Genomic DNA, 11,191 nt, shown 5'->3' on the forward strand with positions numbered 1-11,191 from the left:
GTCTTCCCAAGTACATATGGTCTTATCATAAACTACTTCAGAAATACACTGAATTTCAGAAAAATTAGAAATGCCATTCTCTACTTCCTCTTCTTCTTGGTGCTGTTATTAAATATATCAAAGCTGAAAATGTATATATTGTAAAAGTCATAACATTTTGTAATTATAGTAAGTTTCAATTTGTGTGCCTTCAGCCACACAATCTTTCTACAATAGAGTTTACCATTAATTCCATCTCCTGTTCAATGTCTTTTTCATCTTGGATATTTTTATATTTCAGATTTGATTTTTATCTTTTGTGTGTCTTTCCTGTTTCTTATGTGACTAATTAGAAATATGTAATTAATTTGCCATAAGTGTTTTAAAACTATTGTCTGTTAACTTCACCCTTAGTGTCATTTCTAGGTTAGTTTAGATTAATTACTTTTCTCTGCCTTCTGAATTGCATTTCCTTATTTTCATTTTAATGCTTCATGACTTTTTATTTAGTGCCAGATGTTATGACTTTATCATGTTAGGTGCTAGATATTTTTGTATTTTATAAATATACTTGAGATCTTATTTCCAGGAAAATTAAAGTTATTCAGGTGCTGTCCAATCCTTTTGGTGTTACTTTTAACATTCATTAGACAAAACAAAGTATTTAGCCAATGATTATTCACCAATACAGACACTGGACCCTTCTGTATCCTCTATCCAGTGTTCAGCAAACTCTGAGGCTTTCTAGCATAGCTACTGGATACTGACATGGTTTCTGGCCTTGTGGATCCTAGGTACCATTGCTCCCTCCAGGTCCTTTTGGATTGTTCTTGGGAAGTTTCTTCAACATTTGACTGCCCCAAGATGATCAGCTAGACCACACTGTGAGCAGGACTGTTAAACAATTGTGTGTGCCTCTAGCCTGCTGTCCCGGCTCTCTATTTAAAGTTCATGTCTGTGTCCTGAAGATGGGCTGAAGTGCTTATTTACGCTTCCCACAGTGTACCTGTGCTGCACAATCCTCTTCCTATACTGTCACCACTATGTATCTCTTTATTTGGCATGTTGGGTCGAGTGGCTAGACCTGACATTTGGAATCCCTGAAGATGGGGCTCTTGCCTAGAACTCTGGTTATATAAACACTCTTGTGTGGGGAATAAAACAGGTTTTCACTTCTTACTCTGATGAGATGAATCCTTGTTTCCCATTTACACTTTCTGTCTGGATCATCTCTCAGATGCTTGCTGCTGTTTGGATGTAAAGTGTTCCCCAAAGGCCCAAGTGTTAAAGACTTGGTCCCCAGTGTAGTGTCCTGGAGGTGATGGAACCTAGGAGAGGGAGGAATTAGTGGGGATCCATAGGACATTGGGATATGCCTTTGAAGAGGATATGGGACCCTGGCCCCCCTTGCTCTCTTTTCCTTCCTGCCAAATGAGGCGATGGGTTTGGCTCTGCCAAGTTGTCCTGCCATGATGTGCTGCCTCACCACAGGTGTACAGTAACAGGAACAATCACTCATGGCCTCTATCCACCAAAACTGTGAGCCAAGAAAAGCCTCTGTCTTTAAAAGTTATCTTAGGCATTTGGTGATGGTGCCAGAAAGATGAGTACAAAGATCTATACTTTGTGAGCCTGAGAAAATCAAAGCTTAGGTTTTACCAGATTTGGAAAATGCCTTCTTGTTAAGAACATCATTTCTGTCTGAATTCCTGCCAAAATTTATATTTTAATATTTATAATTTGGGATGCTTCTTCCATTTTATCTTCCTTTTAGTTGTTTTTAGTGGAAAAGGCAGCCCGAGAATCTCATCGACCACATTACTAAAAATGGATTCTCCATGAACTACTGATTCATTTCTGCTGTTAATTTGACATCAGGCTAGAGGCTGGAATACAAGTCTTTCTAGACTAATGCCACTCAAAGTGTACTCTGTGGCCTCCACTGGCCTGTGGACTGCATGTGGCCAGCCTACAAAAAGCTCCGTTCAGAAATTAAAAGTGAGAGTAACCAAGAAAACTTCAACCCCACCTTGTGCCAGCGTGGTAACAGGCAAGTAAGAGTTGAGCATTTATATCAAGTCCTGGAGCCTATAGGGAAACACTTAGGGCACCAGCTGTGATACACTACTTTGAGTAGCATGGCATCCAACCCAACATAGTATTTATTTATTTATGTGGAGATTAAACCCAGGGCCTTGTACATGGTAGACAAGCCTCTATGACCTGAGTGAGGCCCCAGCCCTAACACAATGTTTTAGACCTTTGTGGAAAGTCAGATGACAACTGATGAATGTTATGGAATATCTACTTAGGGATATGTGCATGTTCAGAAAAGCATAAAAATTAATGTAAAATGTCAGTGCATTTGTGGGTTCTCTGATGTCTTGCAGACCTGAGTTTATTTTTTATTGTTTTATTATTCATATGTGCATAAAAGACTTGGGTCATTTCTCCCCCCTGCCCCCATCCCCTCCCTTACCACCCACTCCGCCCCCTCCCCCACCCCCTCAATACCCAGCAGAAACTATTTTGCCCTTATCTCTAATTTTGTTGTAGAGAGAGTATAAGCAATAATAGGAAGGAACAAGGGTTTTTGCTGGTTGAGATAAGGATAGCTATACAGGGCATTGACTCACATTGATTTCCTGTGCATGTGTGTTACCTTCTAGGTTAATTCTTTTTGATCTCACCTTTTCTCTAGTTCCTAGACCTGAGTTTCTTAATCCTAGCAAGAGATAAAGATGGGAAGAAATGGCCCCACACTACTACTCCAACTACCTGAGAGTGTAAACTGGAGAAGACCAGAGTGAGACACCAAAAAGAACTATGAGGGGAATAAGTTGAAAGATGTTTGTCATTTTTTTGTGTGAATTTTCCAGGAAGACATAAAAGAATAGTATGATTCCAAACTGGATGGCACCAACAGCCCCAAAATGGCTTTCACAAATTTAGTTTGAGGAGATAAAGTGAGTGTAATAGGAATTACTTACAGAGTGGTGGATAACTGGGTAGGGCTGTAATTATCTGATGTTTAATCCTCGAAGTTATCACTGCTCCCCAACCCCAATCTTTATTTTATGTAGTTTTGAGTCTACAGTGAAACATGGATTACAGCGCCACCTAGTGTTACAGAAATAACTACTATCTTAAGATAGACAAATCAGACTCTGGGAGTTATGTTTATGTGTGCTATATCCTTTTCTTTATTGGGAATTTTGTTGGTCTTAGTAGACACTGTCAAACCTTGGGAAGGATGGCTTGTTGTATTGCTACTTGGCACATAGAACAGCTGAAGGGCAGCTTGCTGTAAGATGGAGCTACTTACGGGTAGGATTCTGAGGGCTAGCGTCACTAGTCCTCATTCATCCAAATTCAGGTGTCCACGATGTACCAGATAAAGTTCTACCCTCACACCATTGTTCCAGGACTTGAACTGTCTTTCATTTTCCCTCCCTCACGCCTCCACCTCCAGTTAGAGATTCCAACTTAAAGAGCCTAGGCAGGAGGCAGAGACGCCTTCCTTCCATGAAAGAGGAAACTTCACTTTCTCCACAGTGCTGCAGTTGGACACTGCATGAGGTGTGGGCTCCACACATTGGCCACTGACCAGGATGTGGTGACACGGAGGCTGGGGGCTGTGCAGACACATTTGGCAAGGGTGACATGAATGGCAATAGTGACACATGCCCAGTTTCCAGGAGCAGCAGGGACATTAGTCCCTTCTCATGGGACTGTCCAGCACTAGGGTCTCAGTGGCCCAGCATCAGGGGAAGAGGGCCCGACCTGGGACCTGAGCTGTGGATTGTCTGGGAAGGGCTGAGGATTGTGCTCTGGCTGTGTAGCCATCACGGAGCTGATTCTGTGCCCTTCTTCAAATAATATGAGTGCCAGCATCACATGTGTATAGACATGGTTTCCTGTGTGTTTAAAATAGGCTGACCTGCACTTCATAGCTAACTGTAAGACAGGCTGAGGAATCACTCTGGGCAGTGGTGTCACAGAGCAGCACTGGAGATTTACATGCTGTTGAGCTGAGGGCCAAGCTCCACATCTTCCATCCGGCTGTGTCCCATGGCAGGGAAAGGACAGTTATCTCCAAACATAATGTCCCATAATGTGCCTGCCTTTCTTTTCTTTGGAAAAACCACATTTAAATGTGGGTTTCAGCTACCTCCCCACTTTGGTCACTCTGAACTCTGACATCAGTGCATCTCGTTTGGCTGAGTACCAGGGTTGCTCTCTCTGCAGTGGGTCTCTGCAGACCCACTGTGCCAGGACATTGGGTATGGAGTGCAGGGATTTCCTGTTTAACAAGTCCTACAGTGAGTCTGACTCACAGCCCGGGAATCTTGATCCACATTCTTGCTACTGACAGTATGTTCTGCAGACCAGCAGTGTCAGCACCCATCCTGATATAAATGCATGATCTTATGGTCAACCCCATCCCGTCTGCTTGTCAAGGTAACGTCCAGGGCATTGTCTGGGTAGGTCTGGGAAGCCCTGGTCTGCATGCCCTGAAGACTCAACTCTAGAACTCTGCCATTGGCTCCAGGCCTGGGGTTTGATCAGATCGCTTACACTGCAGCTCCAGGGCTTCACCCTTGCTCCCTTTCTCCCCTGGAGCTATCACTCTGATGCCCTCAGCAGTTCTCATGGCTGTACCTGACATTTGTATACGTCACCTCCCAAACTTACTCCTCTAGCCCACAGATTTCTCCTAAATGTCTCCAGAAGGGTCCGCCCACCCTCAGTCCAGACAGCTCAACTGTGCTGCATTTCTCCTCTCCTCTCCTTTCCCTCACCCCCACCGTTCCTTTTCTGGATACAGGATCTTGCTATATAGCCCAAGCTAGACTTGAACTCCTGAGCTCAAGTGATCCTCCTACCTCAGGATCCTGAGTGCTATGATTACAGCAGGCACCACCACACCAGGCTCCTCACCTGCATTTCTAGTGGACATCTCACTCCACATTTTCTACACTGATGCCGCCATGTCCTCTCCTCACGAATGCCCATGTTAGAGTCTCCCCTTTGCTGCTGATGCAACTCCATGTTCTATTACACTGTCCCCAGTGTTGGTATCCTCCTTTACTTCTCCTTTTCTGTCATACCCTAGAATCAGTGTACTGATAAATGCTGTAAAGTCCATCTTCCAGTATGCATGGGAGTTCAAGCACACGACCAGTCCAGGCCAGAGAACTGACCAGTTCCCGACACTTTTCCCTGTCCCTTGCCTCTCCATACTGTTCTCAGCTTAGCAACCAGAGCAATCCTTTGAAAAGAGACGTGGTGCCCTGTGTGTATTTGCTCAGAGCTTCCTCACTCAAAGTAAGAATCCTTCCAGTGTCCTCAACACCCACAGAACCTGGCAGTACCTCTGAGCTCTTTCAGATAACTCTGGGCAGCACATTCTGGATTCCTCACTCTCCCCAAAACACAACCAGAATTCTGCCCCAGGATATTTGCCATGAAGGACCTCCTGCTTAGAAAAATCTTCCACCAGAAAATTCCTTCATGTGCTACAAATCCTTCTTGAAAGGTCACCTTCCCAATAAGGCCCACAATGAACATCGTAGAAAAAGAGTCTTCCTGCTGTCCTCACACCCACACTCTGGATCACCTGTGCCATAGCACTGACCTCCTCCTGTGTGAACACTCGCCTTATTCACTCTGCTTAAAGTGTATCACATGTCTCTTCTCCCTCCTACTCCTGCTCCACACGGCGGCTGATTTGACTTCTTTTAGTTCCCTGATGGAACCCTGATCCAAAAATTGTGTTTTGTGTAGATAGTACTCTACCAGTGAGAGCTGATTATGGCCACTGCAGACCTCTTCTCTCCTTAGAGACTCTATCTTTATTAACAGAGCCTCAGGGCAAATGCTGCTTTTCAGCAGGAGGTCCTCTCACACTGAAGTCAGGGCCACCTGGGCTTTTCTCACAATGGCAGCCCTCCTTCCCTTCCTGCCTCCCACACCAGCCCTGCTGCACACCAGAGCAATGAGGGCATTTTAATTTATCTTTTTTTTTTCTGGCACAGGAGTTTGAACTCAGGGCCTCGTGCTTGCTAGGCAGGCACTCTTACTGCTTGAGCCACTCTGCCAGCCCAACTATTACATTTTTTTCTTCAGAAAAGTTGATCCTTAATTTTGAATCATATTTCCAATTAATTAAAATCTACATCAGACTCAGCACTTAAATCTGCAAATTGGAAGCCGCATATAGTGGTGGGTGACTGTAATCCCACCGCTCATGAGGCTACATAGCAAGACTCAGACTCAAAACACTATAATAATAATAATAATAGATAAATACACCCACACATTTGGATGGGAGCCAGAATGGGATTATTAGTGCTAAAGCAAGGAGAGACAGGAATTTCTCTAAGATGTGACACCATGAGATCCTGCTCCAGTTTCTCTAAAAATCTTGGGAAAAAGATAGAAACCACAATCCAGGAAACAGTGCTAGAAGGAGAGTAAGAGCAGGATAGGTCTGAAAAGTCATTTCCCAATACCACAGAGACTTTCGTATAAAGGGCCCTTCATGTCCTTGTGGGACAATGACAGGAAAATCACCTCCTACTGCTGCCAGAGGACAATGACACCAGAGCTCATACACAATCACAGGAACAGGTATAATTCTCTATAAAAACATGAAACAAAAAATAGTGGCGCCTGTGTTTGGACTGAGGCCTGAGCTTAACCTGACCAGCCACGTGCAGCCCTGCTGGCTCCTGGTTTGGGACACAGGAAAAGATCCTGGCAAAGTCTGAGTCCCTGTAATCATAGATCCTGCTGGGACAAGGTTCTACTAAGAGACAGGTGCTAAGGAGCAGGGGAGATGACGCAGTTGAGGAGTGGCCACATCAAAGCCGAGAATAGATTGAGCACCAACTGTGCGCAGCTCTGTCCCCACCTGACACAGACTCAGCACAGCAAACACAGGAACTCTGGGAGTTTGTCAAGTTCTGTTATCTCCATCAAGTTTATTAACCTTCCTTTGATTTAATTAACTCCTCAACCTCATCTCATGGCAAGAATCTGAACAACAAACAAATCCACATCCACATTCTTATTGCCAACAGGGCAGTGAGAATTGCAGCTCCGTGCAACCTAATGTTAACACAGGCATAGAGCCATTCCAGCCCTGCCTCTGCTGGAGCAGCACACAGATCAGAAAAGATGACCCAGGTCAGAGGGGGAGGGGTCCCTGTGCTCAGGGCTGGGCTCCTCATTCCTCACACGATGCTGACAGGAGCACAGACACATGGAGAGTCAGAGGCCAGTTGCAGACAGAGAAGTCAGGAGCTCCTTGTGCCTCCATTCCCATGAGTGGGAGCAGCAATTGAGGCCACAGTTTCCTCATATGTGCCCTCTCATTAAAGCTTTAGCTGGGGATAATCAAGAAAAATCACAACCCCTTTTCTCTTCTCCCACCTTGTTCCTTTTCTCTAAATCTCTCTACTTTCTGACATTATGTCTTTCACGTAAGTCACTTTGCTATTTATCAATTTTACTTCGTCTGAAGGTGAGCACCATGAGGACAGTGATTTTTGCTGGGTTTGGTTGGTTGTGTCCTAGGTGCCTGCATAGAGCTGGACATATGATAGACACTCACATACTTGTTGAAGAGTGAATAAATATGAGATGTTGTAAGAGCACAGTCTAGGTCAGGAAACATAGTTCCCTGGGTGACATTGGTATCACATCAGTGGATGTGCTTGTAGCAGGATGCCTTAATTTTCACAAGTGAGAATTCAATTCACTTCAGCCTAGAGATGAAATCTGACCACCAGCTTCCTCCACAGCCATCTGTTGTCAGGAGCGGGAGTGCTGGCCAGGTGTGGGACACTGAGGCATTGGTGTCCTCCTCATCGCAGTCATAGCTGCAGAGTTCACTACTGTTCCCATCTTCAGCCCTGCCTCAGCTGCAGCCTGTGAAGCCATGGAGTGCCTTCCTAAAACACAACTCCCAAACAAAACAGCCACACAGCACTAGACAACATATAGAACCACAGGGTCACTGGTTTAGAGAAATGAATATGACAAGGAGGGGAGCCCTGAGTAATGCAGACAGACATTGTCTGCTTAGGTCCAAAAGGGAAGAGAAGAATCTGGACACTTGTGTCCTGGACTCTCAGGGTTGTGGAAGGGTGGCCCTCCAGGGTCCAAGAGCAAGAATGATCTGATATCCTGGAGAGGGTCCACCCTTGGCAGGTAGGGTGGTGGTGACAGGACACCTGGTACTGAAGATTTGGGAGGTGGAGAGGGTCTACATTTGAGATCCCAGGGAGATGCTGGGCAGATGCCTAGGCTCCCACTCATCCCACATTTGTTTGTAGCCCAGTATTGTCTTCAGTATCTGCCACTTCTATTCTGGAAAATCTGGGGACAACTTGCTCCATGGCCACCAGGAGCACAAGTCCCAGGGCCAAGCCCCAAGATGCTGCAGCAGCTCCCTTTGACTTAAGACAGACTCACAGGTACCCAAGACTCGTGACGGCTTCCACATGCTGTGATTGGAAAGGACCATGATCTTGTAGCACAATGAGTGGGATCCTGGGAACTCTGGGGTCAAGGACCAGGGCTGGGCACTTCACACTGGGGTACAGACTTTGCTCTCCCCTCCCCTCTTTGATTTTCTCCCACCTAAGCACTAGGGGCCCTGGCTTTGGAAGAGAGGATTCCTCCCAATCTCTTCCCCTTTCTCATCTGCTCCTTCAAATTTCTTCCATGTGTGTTAATTACTGTGCCTGTGAGTACAGAAAACTGTCTAAAATACACTATAGCCCCCTGTTATGACCCAACTAGCACCTGTGAAATTACCAACCTGGTAAAACCAGAAACCTCCTCCACCACACTAACCAGAATCCCTTGAGCATCTCCACAAACAGAACCCATCTCTCCTACAGAGCTGTCCCCTAGGCTCCCCTTCCCATGCCCCTTTCCCATCTAAATCCTTCTCCTCCACACCTTTATTCTCCTCTCCCTTAATGTTTTCATTTGCTCCCTATATTCATTCATTAAGAGGCTCCTCATCCTCCTAGGCTAACACTCCAAGGATTCTTCTAACTCCTGCCCCATCCTAGGGTTGGAAAACCCTGGATTGATTTCTGGGAACAGCTGCAGATACACGTGTCAGGGACTGCATGGTTGACACTCCCATCCAGAAGACTCGGGACTCACACTACATTTCTGAGGGTCACTCTTAACCTGGGAACTACCGTAATGGCTGCCTAGGCAGAATCCGTAGCCACTCAATAGGGAGGACATCCTTCATCTGTGTTTTAGGTAGTGATGGGGAATCCAGAACATGATTGTGGGATAGAAGCAAGGTGTGGAGTCCTGCAAGGCTTCTGGGACCCCAGGGAGACCCAGGGGCTGTCCAGGTGAGGAAAGGAAAAGGGATCTCTAGTCTTCTGTGCTCAGTGCTGTGGCCACACAGATAGGTTGCCCTCAAATCCTGACTGAGCAGCTGTGGGGAGGACAGGGCTCTGGAACAGTGGGGCAGAGGTGGCTGATCCAGAGGAGGTGCCTCACCATGGGGATAAAGATGCTTCTGAGCAGCCCTGGACCTCCCAGTGAGGAGAGGAAGGAAGGGGAGGGGAGAAAAGGGGAGGGGAATTCCTGGCAGGACTTCTCCCTATAATCCCTCTCCCCACATTTTTGTTTGAATATAATTTTTCAAATGTGGCAAATACCTTAATGTGTAATCACTGGGTTGTTTAGAGAGTCTATTTTGGTTCTAAAAGAAAATGTCTCCTCCAGAGAGGCTGCACCATTTTGCACTCCTGCATCAATGAAGGAGGACCCCCTGTTGCTCTGTACCTTTGTCAGCACAGAGTGTTGCCATTCTAATAATATGCAACAGTTTGCCTTTCCATAGAAACAAATGGCAGTTGCCCTTCTTTTCCTGTGCTAACTTGCCATGCCCAAATATTTGGTGAGGTGAATTTATTCATTTTAAAGTTGGCTTATATTTTCTCATTTTTTAGGGGACTCTTTTTATATCCTAGATGATACTATATGGTTGATCCCAAGTTCATGTCCTGGCACAGTCTATGATTGAAGACCCTGGAAAAGAAGTTAAGAATAAATCAAGCCCAGTGGCTATTGAAAGTACAGCAAAAGCAACCCTGACAGGTGGGACTTAGTGAAAGAGCTAAGCCAAAGAAACACTGAAGTCTAGGAGATGATATAGGATGCTACCTGGCTTAGGTCCAACTATTCTGCCTTGAAACTACATTTGTGATTGAGTGGTGCTAAGTCAACTTCTTGCTTATTGAACTGAGCATTCCAAAAGGTCTGGTCAGCTCATCCTGGCCTTGAAAATGTGCCCGACTCATCCTGGCCTTGGAGCCCACTACCCATATTACACAGCTGAATTTTGTATCTTGGTGAGGGGCTTGTTATTTCTCTGAGAAGCCTGTTGTTTCCCATGCCTCTTTTACATTTGTTCTTCTAAAGTGGGTCTCTCATCCAAAATGGAGTCACCTCTGTCATTGCTCCCCTTACACTAGATACAAATATTAGATATGCACTTCGCAAATACCCTGTCCCACTCTGTGTGCTTTGCTGACATAACAACACACATGATTGCATACCTGTATCTTTCTGGGAACAGAGATGAAAAACTGCTGTAATGGTTTCTGGGTAGATGACCTGTACCATAAGGGAGGATGGAAGGACAGCGGATGGTATGAACGACTTTTCTTTGTCGTGACATTCCTTGATTGTGCGTGAATCCGATTTTCAAAAATAAATTGTGCTATCAGCCCTACGCTGTGAAACCCTTCACAGGTCATGTCCAGACATGCTAAGATCCAGATTCTGATCCTCTACTCTAGGACCAGTGATCTTGTTCTGAACATTTTGTTTTCAAATTTCCTTTCATATAAAGAGTCTTACAGTACATGGACACATTCATTAAAAAATGCTTTCAATATCAAATCTTATTAAAAGCATCAAATAGCTGACAAGACAGAAATAATGCCCACATTCTGGGGAGAAAGAAATGACACTGCTGGGCCTCCACAGAGAACAGCGGCTGAGAGATGGAGAGCAGCTCTGCAAGTTCACTGCCCCAGCGCCCAGACGTGGAGGCTCCACCCTTGCAGCCCTTTGTCCTCAGCACCTGACAGTGTATTTCCCTTGCTTCTGCTTTAAAATTCCAATCAAAGCAATTGTCTTAATTATATGTTCATGCATAATG

This window comes from Castor canadensis, chromosome 8, assembly GCF_047511655.1.
Source record: "Castor canadensis chromosome 8, mCasCan1.hap1v2, whole genome shotgun sequence".
NCBI classification, from domain to species: domain Eukaryota; kingdom Metazoa; phylum Chordata; class Mammalia; order Rodentia; family Castoridae; genus Castor; species Castor canadensis.